The sequence below is a fragment of the Protopterus annectens genome, chromosome 7.part1, assembly GCF_019279795.1.
Source record: "Protopterus annectens isolate FY-2018-M chromosome 7.part1, PAN1.0, whole genome shotgun sequence".
NCBI classification, from domain to species: domain Eukaryota; kingdom Metazoa; phylum Chordata; order Ceratodontiformes; family Protopteridae; genus Protopterus; species Protopterus annectens.
This window is the reverse complement of record NC_056740.1, coordinates 232,457,509-232,478,847: the sequence shown is the minus strand read 5'-3', so window position 1 is coordinate 232,478,847 and position 21,339 is coordinate 232,457,509.

Sequence of the window (21,339 nt, the reverse complement as noted above, 5' to 3'; positions counted from 1 at the left end):
TGACAGATTTTTATTTCAGAAAATGTATATTAATTCATATTCTGATATTCTGTCAATGACTTAAAGTAATAGTATAAATATTTTAAGTGTTTCTTATTAATTCTGGATGTGTACATGATTCTACTCAGATTTGTCAAGGCTCTATGGAAATGGTGCTTTTTACACAGTGCGAAAATAGGCTGTTGTCACACATTGGTAGGCTCTGTGTTCCACATTGGCCTGTTAAGAGGTTGAGACGTATGCAGACCCATTACAGAGTGCAATGCTCTCTTTGAGATATACCTCACTTGACACAGCAAAAAATTTGAAAAGCCCCAAAGGTTCCTAACCATAAAGATACCTGGTCTTAAGGACTTCATTTGCCAGGAAAGACTAGAAGCCCTGCCTTGTACTCTCCATCTTACAGACACCCAAGGGGTGATCTTGTTTACTGCACCAGTAGATATCCAGTGGTCCTTAACCTCCTATGTCTTAGTAAGTCAAACAGTGCAATTAACCCTGTTACCAAAGATCTGAGCCTTTGTAAGGAGATAAACAAACTACAATGGCAAGATAGATTCATCACCCAATGTCTTTCACTTTTCTGGAATAAACATTCATTGCATTGCAAGTTAAACAATGTAATTCAACATCTTCCTTCAAACTTGCCTAAATGACGAAATGGATACGCTCACATTTAGCCTACAGCTAACTGACCTTTCTCTCCTTGAGAAAGAAGGTAAAGCCTGAAGTTCAGTATTGACAAGGAATATATGTTCATTAGACTGAAATAGCCTTGAAATGTTTATTAATCTTTTGAAAAGTCCAATAATGCAATGAAAGGAATCAGTAGCAGTGTATCATATCTCAGAGTGTCCCAGTCAAATGGAGCAAAATGGCTTGCAAGGCATTACAGCAGTTACAGAAAAAGCTAAAAGCCAGTCAGAAAGCTACTTACCTGTATGGATGGCATGAGTAGACACTCAGAATACCAGTCAGAAAGCTACTTACCTGTATGCATGGCATGAGTAGACACGCAGAATACCAGTCAGAAAGCTACTTACCTCTATGGATGGCATGAGTAGACACGCAGAATACTAGTCAGAAAGCTACTTACCTCTATGGATGGCATGAGTAGACATGCAGAATACCAGTCAGAAAGCTACTTACCTCTATGGATGGCATGAGTAGACACACACAATACCATTCAGAAAGCTACTTACCTCTATGGATGGCATGAGTAGACACGCAGAGTACCAATCAGAAAGCCACTTACCTCTATGGATGGCATGAGTAGACACGCAGAATACCAATAATGTTAAGTTCTCCCTCAAGAGAAAGTATTTCTCAGGGTTCCAAGTGAAAAATGAAGTGACTAGCACAGTAAGCAATATCAAAATCAACAAAACATTGCAGTACAGCAGCGCTAAGTAAGAAAAAAAAATCACCTCCGTGATCTTGTAGAGACTTGTTTCAGGTCAAATCTCCCAATATAGGTCACAATCAAAAGCATCAGTAGCATAGTTGTGCAACTCATAGCAGCCTAGCAAAATGGAACATAATTGGGGTCCCTGTCTTATTTTACCTCTTCACCTTTATAGTTCCTCAGGTTATTCAACTAGGTTGTAGGTCATTTTCAGTGGAAGTCCAGTGGACACTGTCTGGTTAAGTGACTTACCCAGAGTCACCCAGTAGACAAATTAGAGACTGAAGGAATAACAACCAGGAGTACAGAATGAAGTTCATTATCAGCTTGTTACCTTAATAATTTCTACTGAACTGCCAGCACTCTAAAGTTTTATAAAGTTGTCAATGACCTCAGCAAGACTGAGAGTCAGTAGAGCCTGGCAAGATTAAGGTAGGCCATTGAGATCATAGACATTGCAGAATTCAGCAGGGCCCTAGCAAAATACAAAGAATTGGGAGGCCCAGCACACTGAAAAGAGTTGGGGTAGGCAGCATATTTAACTGATTCAGGGGATCCACAACAAACTAACGGAAAAAGAAGACTCCTTGAAGTATTTACAAAAATAAAGGATCCATGAGGAAATCAGCAGAAATAACTGAGTTTGGGAAAGCAAAGATATCAGAACCATCTGTTTGGATTATCTGATTCAAGGGCCACAGTTGATTTACTGATTCAAGAAGATAATTTTTAAAGACTACTACCATCAAAGTTGAGTTTAACCTATCTACAGAAAAATGTGAGTTTATTTTTATTAGAAAAGTTTGTCTGAATTTTAGGAGATCAGTACAATGTCAGTTATAGGAACTTTTCACTGCCTTGCATTCATTGTTAATCATCTGAATTATTAACTGTAGTGATGCTCTAACTTTTGCTTCTTCTTCTTTTGGCTTTTCCTGTTAGGGGTCGCCACAGCGGAACAAAGGTCAGCAGAATGATTGGCAGTGGAGTTTTATGGTGTCGAGTTGCCAGCCTGGCACCCAATTTTCCTCAGGAAGGCACACACACACACACACACACACACACACACACACACACACACACACACACACACATACATCTAGGGCCAATTTAGTGTCTCCAATCCAACTGTAGCATGCCTTTCGGATGTGGGAGGAAACCGGAGGAAACCCACGTGACTGCAGGGAGGACATGCCTACTCCACACAGAAGACACTCCAGCCGAGAAGCGAACCAGAGCATCTCTTGCTATGAGGCAGCAATGCTAACTGCTGCACTACCACGACCCTAACTTTTGCTGTTTTGACAAAATTCCAATAAAATTACCAAAACAGCTCCATATGTATGAATCCTTAATGAGGTAGGGATCAGCAACTACAGGGATTGCTGGTGCTTAAAACTAGGTGTTCTTCTCATAGGTTTACTGGTTCAAAGGCACGCACTAGACTAGTTGCCATTATAGAGTATTTTAAGCCAAAGCAATTTCCTTTTTTTTGCTCAAAATAACCTATCACATTTGATTAGACACTGGTCTTACCCATGTGGTGGTCAATAACTATATATTGCCCCCAATCAGAATAACAGGGATCATACCATAGATAATTTGAAGAGACCCATGCATGGGATAAAGCATTTAGGAGCTGCAGTACAGGGGACAGACCTGGGGTAATTTACTGCTTCCCATCCAAGTTACTCTTGAATATGGGCAGGGATGAACTTTGTTTTTTGTGGATGGGGAGTGTTCCACAGCAGAGGTGTCCTCTGTAAGATATATATATTCCTCCAAATCATTCTGTTGATGACAAAGAAGAAGTTTATATATCTAGGCCAAGTATTTCTGATGCCATTTGTCTTTCTAATGTGCAGTAAATCCATCAGTAATGGGTCTGACCATGCCTTGTATGCCAGGCACAGGTCACCTCTTAGCAGTCTGCTGGATACCCAAGTATAGTGACAGGGCTTTGAGTTGGTCCATGTAGGATGTGTTGTTTAGGCCTTATCCTTTTAGTAAGGTATTTCTGTTGGTGTTCCAGTTGTTGCATGTGTCTAGACAGATGCATGTCAAAGGGGACACTGTATTCAATGACTGGCCTAATCTTGATCATAATCAAAGATTGGATTCATAAAGCAGTGTGTGTGTGTGTGTGTGTGTGTGTGTGTGTGTGTGTGTGTCTGTGTAGTGGCGGCCTGTTTGTGCAAGCTGTAGTCTTTCCCTTTGAAAAACAGTCATTATAGTTTTCATTTGTAGGCAATTTATGTGACTTTTTCTCAGTCAAAGGAGGTGTACCTTACTAGAAAAAAATTTGTGTTCAGAAGTAAATGAAAGTAATATTTTGTGGTATTGCATGAAAGAAATAAAAACAAAGTCCATGTTTTGGCTTTCAGAATTATCATTTTGCCATTATAGCAGAATAGCATTTCTGCTGTAGTTTTGCATTCATTTGAATTTGACATCTGAAATATCTTTATTGGAGCCCTGACATAATATGCCTATATATATTTCTTTTTTAGGGACGGCTGTTGGTTTACCTTTGTACTTAATACCACACCATAAGTGCAGTTTATCATTGAATATCCAAATATGTTGTCCAATAAAAAAATTCTAGAAAATGTCAAACTGTTTCAGAGATACAGCCCTGTACTAGTAGTGGCCCAAGTAAACTTACATGGCTATTTGAATGTCAAAGGTGACAAACTGGGCCTCTTATTAAATGTACGAGAAATGACAGTATGAGTTGTGCTACAGTGAAAATTAAACTGGTTCAAACACACAGATGGTAAACTGTGTAACTTGATGTTGCATGTTTCAGGTGTTTTTGCAGAGGGACTTTGCCTGTTGGAGTTGCAAGAGTTGTACCCCCCACATCCTTGCTACTTATATATGCCAACTGTGTGAGTACTGTGTCTAAGAGTATGGGAAGTACTCCCAAGATTCCTAGGATACCACAGTCTTCTGCCTGGTATATACACCCTTCATTTGCAGAAATAGTTCTGCATTTATGAGGGTTGCAGTTATAGTTTAGACGTGTTAAACAGGCCCCACCAAATTTTATTATATACTGTTTTAGATTATGAAGGGCACCTGGGAAGAGGCAAAGCCAGTACCCTGGAAGTTAGCGTACAATACAAGTTAATCTTGACCACAGCCTTGATGTGGTTGCTTTTTGCTTCACATAGCCTTCATGCTTTCTTCGGCTCATTTCCTATTTTTGTCTAATCATAGAAGTGAAAGAAAAATAGTAGCTCCCATCTGCGACTTGAACCCAAGACCTACAGCATACTGTGCTGGTATCACGGTTTTCCTACTGAGTCTTATTTTATTACTCTGTCCTTCTTTTTTTCCAGCCCCACCTTGCTTCCTTCTACCATCCCCTGACCCTCCCTAGTTTATGTACCTCTTCTTCATGCAGCCTCATCTCACTGACTCCACTCACACCAAACCCTGACTCCTGTCTTTATCCTTCATCTGTAGTCTAGCTGGTACATTATACCTACACATGCTCTTATTACCTCTGTATATTCATTGTCCGTCCATTGCCTGTCTAGCTTTCTTCCCTATTGCAGTGCCCCACTACTGTGTTCCCTCATTAGTTTTCTGAATTCTTGATAACTTACTCTACCAATGAACAAATATCCATCAGGCTGCATACCCTTCTCTGCTTTCCATCAAGTCTCATAAGAACACTTCTGTCCTACATCTGACCCAGCTCACCCACTTGACCCCTCCCATATCCATTCCCTTCCTCTTCTTCCATCCTTCCTCATCTCTCCTTTTGTGTTATCCTCTGTGTGCCTGCTTTTCTACTCTTATATAGATTATATCCATGCTATGCTAGTTTTGTGTTAATGTGACAATGTGAAACTGCTATCAGTATGTTGACATGAACTAGAAATGTTAGCAACTTCTTGTGTCAACCACGTTTAGTTTCTTAGCATACTCTTTAACCCATAAAGCGCATGAACTTTCTGAGTATTATGGGGCTTAGTGCATTTGCTGCCTGCGTACGGTCAAGTAAATAGACAAAGTACAAATGTGCTGTTGCAATTGTATGTTCTAAGTCTATCATAATACATTTCAGTGCTTCTTATACATAGCAAAATATGTGTTATGTCTATCTTCCTCTCTCTGTCATGTTTTATCTGTCTCTCTCTCTCTTTCTGTCTTAAAAAAAGAAAAGTTTGAACTAATGAACTTTGTACAGCCATGTTGAGAGAGACCTGACTAACAAACTGCTGTGAATCAAAACAAAGCATTTTTACATGTTATAAAAAACCTGTATGAAATAGGTTTACACAGTGTAGTTGTGACTTTCTCTGTGTGACAGAGTAAACAGATAAAACACTATGAACCTAAAGTAGTCACCAGTATTGCTGATATGTTTCTGAATGGTTATAAAGTTTGTTCCTTAATGCCTTCATTAGCCTTGTGACTTAAAGTTTTCTGTAAATGCATCATATGAAGAGGAATAATGATCAGATTCAATAATTTCCCATTTGTTAGCTCGACTAAAAACTTAAACATTAAATTCTACCCCACTGAAAAATACATTTTTATTATGCCAACAATGAATGCAGACACAGACTTATTAGCTTTATTTACAAGTGTATACCATTTGTGTACAAAGCAAGAGAGACAAGATTGGATAAGCAATTCATAAAGCAGCAATGGGGGATATAGGTATGGCTCCCAAATAAGCAACAAAGTCTAGAAGATTTAAGATTTTTGTTTGGAAGTGTTTACATATTTCCATACTGCAAGCAGACTCCAAAGAATTTTCAGGTAGATTGCACATTTTGGAGGTGTGATGAAGAAATTGATAACTGGGAACATATTTTTTGGGGAATGCAATGAGGTGGCACTTTAAAAATTCCTGGCAGACTACTCTGTCAAAAATTGGTGTCACAAAAAAAATAATTTTTACATTGATACAGAATTGTAATTGTCTAGCCATAGTAAAGCCTTGCTGAGTTTAATTCTGGTGCCTGCCAAAAAAGTAATTACTAGAAAATGGAAATCAAAGTCTAAACCAACCATATTAGAAGTAGTGAATATAATAACCGAGATAAAAGAACTGGAAGTGGGATCTTTAGAAAAGGGTAGGAGCAAATTACATATAAAAAAATGGGAATTGTAGGAATAATACATGCAGCAAAATGCTTTGGAGAAGGAATGAGGTTCAAGGGAAAGCAGGAATTGAATGAGCTATGTAATGATCGCTTGACAATGACTGTATAGAAGATTATGTGTGATGTATAATGTTTGCAACTGAAAATATGTCGATATGGTTTGACTTCATTATATAAATGTATGATTGCCTATGTCTTAAGTAATAATTCAATAAAGATGTTTCTTGTTAAAAAAAAACAATAGACGTTCTTTACCTTTTTACTATAACAAGGATTAAGATAGTACAATAATGTATTAAAAATAGCCTGTTACGGCATGATCAGATGATGACATTTTCTCATATTTATTCAGTTAACAGTGAAGCAGTATCTAAAATTATCATTACTTGACGACAGGATCTTCACAAATACAAAAAAGCCACTTTCAAAATAATCATGTATGCATATGTATGGACAACCCTTGCAAGAGCTCTAGTTCTGCTCCTTTCATTTAAAGCATGAATATGTACAAGTTTACTGATGAAAGTAGTCCATGTTGTATTGCATCAAGTTTTATAACTAAATGAGAGCTTGCAAAAGAATTATACAACTAATCACCGTAACTGCAAACAAAATGTGTGATCCTTTCAAATCTATAGCATTCCAGCTCACCAGAAACCCAGATGGTCTCTGCAGGCAACTAAGCTTTTCAAAGATTTATAGACAAAGCTCTGAGAACTCGGGGAGTATATGTAACAGATTCCTTTAGTAATGTAATTATTTGTTGCTATACTTGAGAGGGTGATTTACAGTATGTTTTAGAGTTGTTAAAAATCTCTAGAAAAGCCATACTGATTATCATAGTCTAGAAATGGCATACACAGACCATGATATTGTTAGGATGAGATGGGCTTAAAGAAGTTAGGGAAATGACTGCCCAATGTGAAAATTCAAATACTTTAACAGAAAAGCATTATTAGAAATGTATGTTTTGCTAATAAGTCCACTAGTTGTCTGAATATAAAGAAACAGTAAGTAAGTAACAATAGAATGAAAACTACGTTTCATGAAAATCTTTGTGGATAGTCAAATCATTGCCCTATATTAATCTTATTCTGAACTGTCATGACTTCTGCTTAGATGCTTTGTCAGCAGGTTTAGGGAGTAGTTCTGTCTATGAAAGTGGAAGAAGCAGGGTTCCTAATAGTTCTTGTCAGAAGAAAGTTCTAAGACAAAACAAATTGGTCTAGCATACCAGCTCCATGGTGCAGAATGATAAAAGCCTGAGTGTCATCCAAATAGTCTAGGCTTGGATAGCATCCCAGGAAGTGGAAAAGTTGGGAATTAGTGGGCATTGACAGTTTGTCCATCTCATTTGGAAGACAGAAGATTAGCCTGTTGCTGTAGTTGCCTCTAAAGAGGCTGTAGCTTGCTGCAGCAATGTGTATGTTGATAGCATTTCATCTGTATACCAGACAGTGCACATAAGAAAGTGCACATGAGCAACAGGTCAGGCACGTGCATCCCCATTTCAAGAGCATACTGACCAGATCTGCAAGGATAGGAGTTAGATTAAAAAAGCAAAAAATCTGTCTTCGTTGCCATGGCACAAGCACTACAGGTAGTTTGTTCATTGATCAGAGGATAGTTAGCGTCCATCTTTAAATGAGGGTGTTCTGGGGTGGATGGGTGAAGTTAGACCCTCAGGTTGTTAGGGCAAAGATGGTCCTAGTACAGGATTACAAGGGCCAGAACCAAAGTTTCTAAGTCACAACCTGGATAATCACCACTACTGTCAGCCCTAGTATGAGCTTAAAACATACGTGTTGAGGGACTGGTTGGCAGGCCAAGAGAGAAATGATCCAAAAGATTGCTCCATCATAGTGCTTTGTCCCCCTTACATTGTACTAATCAACATGCTAACCCTGCTCATTTCCCTAATCCTAATCAGACTCCTTGTCTTACAAAAGCCCTTTCAGGAATACTATTTATTATTATTTATTTCCATTTGTTTACTGGGAAAGTTTGAGTGGACAAATAAGCCCCTTTTCAGAACAGGCCCTGGGAGAAAATCTCCACCTGAAAAATAACAGTCATGCATATACAACCTACAGAATACTCTGGTAACATTTAGCAGCCTTTCATACAAAGCTCCGCGAGAACTATTTACAGTAGTACTATACAATAGGTTCATAGTTTAATAGGAGGTTACTAGGCTAATGGCCCTAGGGCCTTTACAAGCCTAGCCATGTAAAAACCTGTGTACTCTACTTGATGATAGATGGTCATTATTAGCGAGTGATTCTACAGTCAGCACTGATTGCCCCCACTGATTGGCCCCATCCATGAGGGATATAGGTGCCACTCCCGGGGTGAATTTACAGTCACCCATCCAATTGTCAAGGTTGCTGTTAAATAGGGTCATTGAGGAACTCTGCTTTACATGAAGTAGGAGCTTATTCCAGAGGAGCAGCAATGTCTGGGAGATATATCTGTCTCTCCAACTTGTTCTGTTAATGTCACAGGCTAGGTTGAGACCCTGGAGTGAGTGACTCTTGTCCCATTTGATTTGCAGATGTGCAACATTTCCATTAGGGCAAGGTCAGAGATTGCTGTATAGGCCAGGCACAGGTTGCCCCTCAGCAGCCTGTATGATAGTGTGTACAGTGACAGGGCTTTCAGTCTATTCATGTATATGTTTTGGAGGCCCTGGATTCTCTTGGTTAGAAACCTCTGTGGTCTCTCCAGTTGCTGCAGGTGTCTAGTGAGGTACATACAGAAGGGAGCATTGTACTCAATTAGTGGTCTGATAAGGGTCAAGTAAAGCATAGTTATAACCTCCTTTGTCTTGGATGCAATGCCCTTATTTATGAAATGTGCAATGTAGAAGGCTTTCCTTACCACTATAGACACATGGTAATTTAAGTTTAGATTGCTGTCAACCTGTGTTCCCAAGGATTGAACTTAGAGGGGTGCTAGCTATATCCTAATTAGCAGGGGTTACTTCTTTGTCAAAGGGGATTATTAGGCATTCTTTTTTTGCATTTAGATTTAGTCCATGACTTTGGCCCCAATCATTTGTCTGCATCAATACCTTCTGTAATATGTTAACATCATTGCAGTAACTCTGTGATTGTGCCCAGTTTAGAGTCTGTAAATTTGGTAAGCCACAGGCCATTTGCTTTCACCTGGACTTCAGAAAAATAGATTCCAAATAGTAAAGGGCCTAGCTTTGACAGTGTGCGTTCTGTTGGTGAGCCAGTTGGCTACTCATTCAGTGATAGAATGTTCACCGAACCCACAGACATTGCCAACATCCTAGCTGACAGGTTCAGTGCAAACTTCTCCCCCCTTCCCCACCAAAAGGGCAAATATCTATCCCAGCAGAGTGCTGCCCCCCTGACATCTCAGATGCTCAGGTAAGAGCCGCCCTCTCCAAAGCAAAAAACACAGCATCAATGGGACCAGACGGTGTCCCGGGCTGCGTCCTACATGAACTCCAAGAAGAACTAAACCCAAACATAAAACTACTGTTCAGTTTCAGCCTTACTACAGGATATGTACCCAAAGAGTGGCATACAGCAACAGTGGTCCCTCTCCACAAAGGTGGTGCCTCAACGGATCCTGGAAACTATCACCCCATAAGCCTGACTAGCTTGGTCTGCAAAACTATGGAAAGGATCATCATGGACCTCATAAATAAAGATATTGGGGACCTACAGACACTGGATCCTACCCAGTTCAGCTTTGTTAAGGGCAGATCCTGCCTCTTAAACCTGGTTGATTTCTTTGAAACAGTCACCAAGGCCATTGACGAGGGGAAGGTGGTCCACACAGCCTACCTGGACCTTGCAAAAGCCTTTGATACAATACCCCACTCGGGCATTATAGATAAGCTCACCAGCTTAAATATAAACCCCTATGTCCCTAGATGGGTTGCAAACTGGCTCAAGGACAGAACCCACATGGTTAGAATTGCTGGAGCCATGTCAGACTCCAAACCAGTTACAAGTGCCGTCCCACAAGGCTCAGTCCTGGGACCTCTCTTATTCGGTGTATATTTCTCAGAGGTACAGGCTAACACGGAAGGACTGTGGCTGACCAGGTTCACAGATGACTGCAAACTGGGCACCATAATCAACTCTCCAGCCGACACAAGCATCCTCCAAAAGGGCCTCATAGAAACAGACAACTGGTGCCAGAGCCATGGCCTCAAGCTAAATGCCAAAAGTGTATAGTCATCCCTTTGGCAAAACAAAGTGCCTACAAATTACCACATAGGTGGTAATCCATTGGCACGGAAGAAGTAATTAGGGACCTGGGGACCCAAGTTGATAGCAATCTCTCATTTGACAACCACGTGGCCAAAGTGGTTAGAAAAACATTTTATATAGCCCACCTAATCATGAAGGGATTCACATCTAGATCAGGGGTGGTCATCGTGCCTCTTTACTCATCCCTCATCAGGCCCATAATTGAGTACAATGCCCCTTTTGGAATGTACCTTACCAGACACCTGCAGCAACTGGAAAGACCCCAAAAGTACCTCACCAAAAGGATCAAAGGGCTCAAACAGATGCCATATGCTGCCCGGTTAAAGAACCTCCAGCTCTACTCAGTGGCATACCGCCTGCTCAGAGGTGATCTGTGCCTGACGTATAAAGCCATGTCCAACCTGGAATTAATGGACATGCTGCACCTCAGAAAATCCAAATCCCATCAAGCTACGCGCTCGAGAGACTTGAACCTCAGCACTGAAATAAATAGGACATGCTGGAGGGACAGATTCATAACCCAGAGGCTCCCTTCACTCTGGAATAAAATCCCAGTCCAGGTTTGGCAGGGTCCCTCGTTGACTCTCTTCAAGAGGAATCTTGATGAGTGGATGGGAGATAGTAGGTTTACCCCAGGTATCACTTCTGTGTCACTGTTAGACAGAGGCACAGTATACTAACCTCGAAAAAGGGCATAGCAAAATTCATTTAAAATGGGTGGCGAAAGCCAAACACACTCTGGCTAGGCTTATAAATGCCCTAGAGCAGATAGCCTAGTATGAACCTATGAACCTAATAGTCTGAATTAAACCCTGAGCCAGCACCTAATAAACTACTCCTTTCCAAAGAAATTTGAGGAGTAGATACATCTTTGGTTTCCTGTTTCTTTTTGACAGTAAAAATGGGGCCAACTGTGAACAACAGCAGACACTGCTCCCCCATGGATGGGCACAACATTCTGTTCCCTCTGCCGGGACCAACAAGAGTGGCTCTCCCTTGCCCACTGAACAGACTCCAACAGACACGAAGGACATGAGTAACCCCCGAACTATAGTGGCTGTAGGTGCTACACCAGAGGGATTTAGGGTAAAAGATTAGTGGTTTGAGGTACAACAAATAGCCAGAGCAGTCCCCCATCTGTGGTTGAGTCAAATTGCTAGCCTCCTGTGGTGGCAAAGGCTGTTTGCTTAACTTTTTCTTTTTGTGGCTGGAAGCAGGACCGACCATGGGATCAACAATTTGTTCCATGGTCAAGCCCAAAATGGTACCTGTTTCACAGGGAAGACTTTTAGCAAATGCCATTAAACCTACCAGTCCATAAAAGTTACTTTTTTGACAGAAAAAACACAGTAAAATTACCTTTAAACACTATGACAGCCTCACAACAGAACATTATACACAATTTCTCTGGAGAAAGTATGTTATCAGTTAGTTTACACTACTTTAAAATTGACAGAAAAAAGTACTCTTTTTAAAAGTATATTACAGTCTGAAACAGTCTGTCAAAATGCAACACTCCTAGATTTAAAATAACTTTACTGAAAAGGAAAGTAATACATCTTCAGCAAATATAAGAAACAGGAAATTTTTCCCCTAAGGGAGTTTATCTGCCTAGCAAAGGAAAGCACAAGCTGATAATTTATCCTTGAAAGCCTCTGAGTAAACTCCGAAGGGCTTTGTGCCCAGACAGTCAGCTCACCTTGAGCTATTTGATAGTTTGGGCCCGTGAAAGGTGTCCTGAAGCTTTGGAAGCTGGCTGGTTGTTGTATCCCTGATAAGATATAGCTAAGTCTACTAAAGCAGTGATCAATATGAAGAACATTGTCTATTTCTGCTTCCCAGTTTGTTATGCAAATTATAAATGCTGTGTTTACAGTGCAGTAAAACAATTTCATATTCTGTCTAGCAGATGACCTGAAGGCGCACCAGAATGCTCTGACTATACTGGTGAAGCAACAGTTGTAGAGAAGATATCATATAGCTGTCTGTCTCTACATGATGACCCGATCAAAGTCCTGCAGGCAAAAACAATAAGTGACTAAGCCCCCTAAGAAAACAAAGTATCAGAGTATTTAATTTTTTTTTCAACAATGAGCTTGAGTTGTGCAACTGATACATTTTCTCAGTGTACTTTTGAACTAATTAATAAATTTGCTATCCAAACAACTATTTCTGTTTTCCCCAGGAAATGTTGCCTCTTTGAAACAGATTCCATTCTACATAAACATACTTCTAGAAGGCGGGAAGTGAAACCTACTGAAGAAAGTGTCTTCAGCGCTGAGTGACACTTGTGATTTGCTTTACTCTTTGTGAGAAGCAAAGAACAAAGAGATGTAGAAGATGCTGCAAAATATATCCCTACTAATGGACATTACTTCAATGATCAGAGCAGCTGAGAACTGTAAACTGTATTAGCTGCACTGCCTTGTTCAGCATATTAACCCTATTAGTTTGTGCAACCATATATGCGTTTATAAGAATTTCATCTAAATTTAACTTCTAACTCTTTGTAGCAAACTCTGAAGTGTAGCTAATAGTGATGCACTGTGCTGCAAATTATCACAGAAGCAGTGCTCGCTAGGGCATTACCCTGGAAAGGCAATTTACCAAGAAAAGGAACACTCGCTGTAGTGCTTAGCTATAATAGGATGCTGGTCAATTAAAATGCTGTGTGTGTGTGTGTGTGTGTGTGTGTGCGTGTATGTGTGTGTATGTATATATATATATATATATATATATATATATATATATATATATATGGTTCCCTATCAGAAGCCTGAAACACTATAAGCCTGAAAATCAAAATCCTGAAACCAAAAGCCTGAAAATTCAAAATCCCGAAAACCCAAAATCCTGAAACTCAAAATCCTGAAAACACAAATAATGCTAATATGTCACTATAAAGACACTAATATCTACCAACTGACCCTGACCCTAACCCTAACCCTAAGGTCCATCACTATCGCACACTCACCTGACCCGCCTAACCTAACTCACTTAAACCGCCTAACCCCAATATTTGTCACTATTGCATACATGCCTAACCTGTGCCTATCCTAAATCACTTAAACCGCCCTAACCCTAACAGAAAACCAACACACTTACCTGAACCCAACATGACCTAACACCACAGGGCTAACAATAGCAAAGCCACAATGACGTCAGTATGTCCATTTTGTGTTTTCAGGATTTTGGGTTTTCGGGATTTTGAATTTTCAGGCTTTTGGTTTCAGGATTTTGATTTTCAGGCTTATAGTGTTTCAGGCTTCTGATAGGGAACTATATATATATATATATATATATATATATATATATATATATATATATATATTTATATATATATATGTGTGTGTGTGTGTGTGTGTGTGTATATATCAGTTAGTTTACACTATTTTAAAACTGACAGAACAAATGAGTGCTCTGTTTAAAAGTACGTTACAGTCTTAAGACAGTCGGTTAAAACATAGCGCTTCTAGATTTAAAATAGCTTTCCTGAAGAGGAAAGTAATAAAACAACAGTAAATATAAGAAAATGGAAGTTTTTCTGTAAAGGAGACTTATCAGCTTAGCAAAGGGAAGCACAGGGTGATCATCGATCCTCAAAAGCCTCAGAGCATTAGAGCAGCTGAGAACCGTAGACTGTACCAGCTGTACTGCCATGTTCAGCATATCAGCCCTATTAATCTGTACAGCCATATAAGAGATGGAAGAATGACATTTTACTTTGCAACTCCTTGTAGCGAACTGAGCACTGCTTCATAACTAGTGAATAATAAAGTTTTATAAATATTACTAATCCCCCTGGACCCCAAGGAATACTTTATGCATATTATAGTATGCGTCTTGGCCCATTGCTAACTATGCATGATTTTTTGTGTGGTAATCTTAGTTACTTGCTACAAGGACAAGGAAAAAACAGATCATGTGTTGAATATATGTCTTTGTACATTGCACTCTTCACTGAAAACACTTCTCTAAAACCATTTTTCTGAAACTCTTTTTTTCATTGCAGAGGACAGGTTCCCACACCATCTACATTAATAATGAACTCCAGTGTTGCACTTATCTGTTATAAAGGAAATTAACTGATATGAAGACTGACATTATTATTTATTTATTTTATTTTATATTTGTTGACTGGGTTTGTCTGGCTGGGCTACAATTGCCCGTTTTCAGCGGAGGCCCGAGGAGAAAAGCTCCAACAGAAAAATAGAAATTTTACATATTGAATACATATAGAAATACATTCATCAGTACCACAGACTACTGCATTACAGTGCCACACATTACATTCATCAGTACCACACATTACTGCATTACAGTGTCGTACATTACACTGTGGCAAGTGAAATACATATAGCAATGCACTCATCAGAGGGATACATTCATAATTACATATATACATAATAGTGCAATAGTTACATAGCTGAAATATTTTACTAGTTATGTTTGTACAGTGATGTAGCAAGAGGAGAAGATAAAGCAGTAAGTTTGTTTATTGAAGGGAAGGAAGAGATAAGGGAAGTAGAAGGTTATAGGGGAGTGTTTACGGGGGATAATTACATTGGCAGGTGTATTTTTCATGAAGGTATTTTTTTAGCGGTTTTGAATTGATTGGGATGTTCAAGGGATCTTATATCTAGCAGTAGGCTATTCCAAGCCTTGGAAGGGTTAAAGCTATAGACTAGTTGACCCATTTTGGTCCTTGGTTTGTAGATTTTTAGTAGGCCTTGTTCAGAACCGCAGAGTAATCTAGTGGGTAGGTAATGAATGATTAGAGATGAGATAGTTGGACAGAAAGAGGGTTTGTAGAGAATGGAATGAATAATCTGAAACTGATTATACTGAAGCAGGTTAGGTAATTCTAGCCAATTTAGTTCTTTTAGTGAGAGACAGTGATGGGACTTGTAAGAATTTTGGGCAGCAAATCTGGCAATCCTGTTGTAAGTTGTTTCTAACTTGTTTAGTAGTCCAGTGTTGAGGTTGGTGAGGATTTGGGAGCTATAGAGTAAAGTGGGTAAGAGGAAGGCATTTGAAAGGGTTAGTTTTGCTGTTTTGGCAAGATATATTTTGTTTCTATAGAGGAGACGTAGCTTGAGATGTGTTTTTCGGATACAATTACTGACGTGTAAATCAAAGGTTAGTCTATCATCAAAAGTAACACCAAAGAGTTTTGTACTGGTGTCCACCTGTATTTGAGTATTATTTTGTGACAGTATGGAGAAGGAAGACTTTATGTTGTTAAGGTTTTTAGGGAGAAAGAGTAGTAATTTGGTTTTCTTTGGATTAAGGATATATTGATTTTGAGATAGCCAGTTTTCTACAGAGTTAAAAGAGGATTGTGTATGTGATTTTAGTTGAGTTGGTGATTCGGCAGTAGTGATAAGTGTAGAATCATCTGCATATTGTATCAGTGAGGATCCAGGACAGGAAGAGTAGAGAAGGTTGGTAACGATGTTAAAAAGAAGTGGCCTAAGGATGGAGCCTTGTGGAATACCCATTTTAACAGGAAGAAGAGGGGAGAAAGCTGAGAGTCATTTGACTGATTGGAGTCAGAGAGATAGCTGTTAAACCAATATATGGTGGATGGAGAGAAGTGTAAGTTTGCTAGTTTAAGGAGAAGGAGTTTATGAGAGACTGTAAAAAAGGCATTAGAGAGGTCAATGAAGAGACAGGAAATAAGTTTGTTACTGTAGTGATACAGAGTTTAGGAAAGACAGGAGAGCTGTAGTTGCGCTGTGCATGGGGCGAAAGCCATGTTGGGTAGGTGTGAGTAGATTTTCTTGCAGAAGATAGTGTAAGACTTGATTGTGTATACATTTTTCCAGAATTTTAGAGAGTGATGAGAGTATGGCTATGGGTCTAAAATTAGTTATATCTATGGAGTTTCCTCCTTTGTATATTGGAAGTGTGTAATATGTGGATTCCGTGATAGAATGGTTTATTAGAATAGAAACTGGGAAAGCAAGAACTTCAGCAGCAGCCTGAAGGAATATGGAGGGAATGTTGTCTACAGATGTGGAGCCAGGTTTTAATTTAGATAGTAGAGTTTTAATATAGTTAGTGGAGACAGGCTTGAGGGAGAAGGTAGTGGTAGGGTTACTATTGATGGAAGAGTTTGAGCTATTAGGTCTATTATTGTTACATTTTTTCTATTAGTATTCCCCATTAAATCTGAATTCATAGAGCTGCAATGGTCCTTGTATTTCCTGCAAAGGTAACCCAGTCATCCGCTTTCATTTCTAATCAAGTATCAGTTTATCGCATATTCCTCTTGTTCCTGTACAGCACAGTAATGCAGTGGTTAGTGCTGCTGCCTCACAAGTATTATTTTCATTTGGGGTGCTTTCTGTGTGGATTTTACTTAACCTCCTTATGTCTACATAAGGTCTCAGGTTTCCTCTTGAATCCCAAGGATATGCAGATAGACAGATTACTTAATGTTCAGATTGCCCCATGTCAATGGTGTGTGTGTGTGTGTGTGTGTGTGTGTGTGTGTGTGTGTGTGTGTGTGTGTGTGTGTGTGTGTGTGTGTGTGTGTGTGTGTGTGTGTGTGTGTGTGTGCGGCGTGTGTGTGTGTGTGTGTGTGTGTGTGTGTGTATGCTTGTGCTCATATGCATCCACCTTGCAATGCATTAGTGTCCCATCCAGGATTATTTCCAGCCTTTCATAGATTGTTCGCATGAATCCTTAAGCAGGTAATAAAGATGAATGTGTGTGTGTGTGTGTGTCTGTGTGTGTCTGTGTGTGTGCATATGTGTATGTTATACCTGTGAATATAAATATACATGCATGTCTTTGTGTGTGTAGTATGTAGGATTTTAACCCATTTCTGGATACACTAGTACAGGTTGCTCCACGAAGGTGCAAACTGAGATTCTAGTTGTAAAACTGGGTTGACAAAACATTCAGTCTACTTGGAAATCATATGCTCACGTCAGTTTTTGCACTTTCACCTGAATATGAACAGCTGCAGCATTTCCTTCTGAAACACTAAGGGGCTGACTTTTCCAGCAGACTGAAGGGATGCCACTGCTCACTGATTCTACAGCTCTTAAGCAGGCTTATGCTTTTTGTTCTGTTATTCTGATTAGGTGAGAACAGCTTATCTCATGTGCACTCCGACCACCTTCATGAGAGTTTTCTCCCTCTGACTATGCTTGTCTGAGATGAAAGGTTTATAGATAATCCTCAAAAGCACAAAGGTGATGACATCAACTCCCATAATCTTGAAAAGTAGGTTAACATATAGTCGCTTGACAGCATACCTATTACTATAAACTCATTCAAATTTTACCTGATGTGCTCAGCATCCTGGTTTAAATCTTTTTGTTTGAAATAAGACAGTGATATCCTGTTGCACTTAAGATCCACAGTTAATACAAGTTTAATAACCAGTTGCTAAAAATACTTCAAAGAATTTTACGCAGATTGCTTTAATGTAGCACATTCCATGGGACATGCATGTAATTTTCTGTATTAATGCATGTTACGATTCTTAAAATCCAACCAATTTGGAAGAAACCTAGGGATTTAAAGGACATTGAAGATTTAGATTAAAACTGGAATTGTGGTTATGTGATATTTTAGCCTGTTAATGTGCTGTTTTCTTCTCTAATCTATTTTATCACAAATATTATTTTTTATTTTTTGTAAGTCTCCACGTTTAAGCTTCCTAGCTATAGATATGTTATGCGAAAAAATATTACTTTAAATATTTAACTATAAGAAAGCCTTTCTTTTGAATATCGCAATAAATATATTTTTTGCTGTTTTACACTAATTTGAGAGCTACAGTGAATACAAAAAGTTTACACACCCCTGCTAAAATGCCAGGTTTTTGTGATATAAAAAATGAGACCACAATAAATAATTTAAAAACTTTTCCCACCTTTAATGTGACCTATAACCGGTACAATTCAATTGAAAAACAAGCAAATCTGTTAGGGGAAAATATAAAAAATAAAAAACATACAATAAACTGGTTGCATAAGTGTGCACACATTTAAGCTAATACTTTGTTGCAGCACCTTTTGATTTAATTACAGCATGTTAGGTAGATGTTAGCAGTGTTAGGTAGATTGTAGTACTTATCATGATGACTCTGAGAAGGGGACAGTACTTAAATAATGGGAAAGCAAAGAAATTAAGCAGGGAAATTAACAATGAAAAATATAGTGTTACAGTGATAGTATAGAAGGATATCAATAAAAGACTTAAGGGGAAAGAAAACAGTGTTGATAGAGTATTTGGCATACTTATATTTGTTTTATTACATGTGATGTTATGTGGTTCAACCTTCTTCCTAAACCTCAGCCTGCCCCTAACCCTAACCCTAAACCTAAATATTACCTTAAGAAAACCCTTTGCCCTAACACTGCTATTACATAAGACACTCATAGAGACACAGACATCAGTCATGTACAACACTAAAAATACTGCCACATAAGACTATCATACACAAAATACAAAACGTGCACAACATTAAAATCTATCCCCCTTCATTCACCCCCATGTACCTCTACCACATGGACATTTATTCAGTAAAAGCAAGGGTCAGCAATGCTATTTCAGTAACTCTTACATTCTGCCAATAAAGTATTCAATTATCTGTGATAGCAACAATAGCTGCAGATATTCTTTGCATTCAAAAAACACCATGTAACTCATATATGCATTCTCGGAGTTGGAATATTAAGTAAGGGGGGTGCAGGGGCAAAGCCCCCCACATCTGTGTGTTTGTTTCATTGGAAGATTTGGAGTTACTGATGACCAGATGGTTCCTTACCGTATGGTGATCGTCGGGTCTCTGGGTGTCGATGTTCTGAGGTGTCGCAGTGGATTTTGATGTTGTGGCCGTTCGATGTACTGACGGTAAGCCATATATATATATATATATATATATAATATATAGTATATGTGTGTGTGTGTCTCTCTCTTGTGTTTGTGTGTGTCTCTCTCTCTCTCTCTCTCTCTCCCTATATATATATATATATATATATATATATATATATGATATATATATGCACATCTAGACAGATGTACTTTGATTGAATGGCAAAACATCAATCCAAAAATTCAAAATAATGAAAAATATCTGTCATATTTTTTGCAGGGGGTTGAATACCCTCTGATAATTATATATACAGTCTCTGAGATCGAACAACAATGGGAGAAAGGGCAAATTCACACTCCCCACTGTTCCACAGTCTCCCACAAAGTAACACCAGCAGAAGTGGTCAAATAAATATTGGATCCCTTCTGCCAGATATAAAAATGTTTGATATTATGAACGTTTGATTATATTCAGTGTTTCCATCTAAATATATGTGTGTGTGTGTGTGTGTGTGTGTGTGTGTGTGTGTGTGTGTGTGTGTGTGTGTGCGTGCGTGTGTGTGGGGGGGGAGCAGTCTGTGTCTGTATGTATATGTGTGCATGTATATATATATATATATATATATATATATATATATCAACGGGTCTACTTTGTTTCATTGAATCTCATTTCACTGAATTTCATTTCACCCCAATCACATCATTGAAAATACAAATTACTGAAAACTCATTTCACTGAATCTCATTATTTATATGGTATATGTGTGTGTGTCTCTCTTGCATAAAAGCAGCACAGCAACAGCTCTTAGGTCATTCTAACCAGCGCTTGGGGAGCGCACAAATAGTCCTTTTTAGGACTCACACATAGCAGAAAACTGAAGATCTGTTCAAGAAGGACAACGGAGATCGACACCACCGCGGAACACCGAAGGACACAACAGCAGCTCTTCCCAGAGCCCATTGTGACCATACACAAAACAGCTCTTCTCAGAGCTCACGTGGATCTGCACCTTACACCAAACAGCTCTTCTCAGAGCTCACAGTACACCAAACAGCTCTTCTCAGAGCTCACAGAGATCTGTATAAGCTCTGGTAAGAGCAACCGGAGACACATTGAAGAATAAAACAAAAAAGTTGTTATTAGAGCTAACACCAGCACCCAAATGGGCATTCAAAACACAATACGGCCCTTCTCAGAGCTCACAGAAATCTGTATCAGCTCCGGTAAGACCAGCCGGAGGCACAGACACAGCTTCGGTGGACCAAACAAAACAGTTCTTTTTAGAACTACCGCATCTGCCCGAAAGGGCATTCAAAACAAAAAACAGCTCTTCTCAGATCTCATAGAGATCTGTAACAGCTCTATATAGAGCTCCAGCTGCCCACAGGGCTAAAACAGCTCTTTTTAGAGGAATTGAGGAATATGGCCCAGGGCCCACCTTGGATTTTACCACAAATTGTCCATTTGCTCACACAGCAAAACAATCAGATTCTTCACAGCCAGCTCAAAACCTTAAATCTGGCTGCATGGCAAATCACCTAAGCATCCAGCCAGCTCCTCTTTCCCAAGCAGTTATGGATGTTATTCTGGAGGCTAGGAGGCCCAGCACCAGGAAGGCCTATTCGGACAAATGGAAAAGGTTTTGTGCCTGGAACCAAGCTAAAGGCCAAAACACTCTTCAGCCTCACATGCCTCAGATTCTACAGTATTTAACTGAGA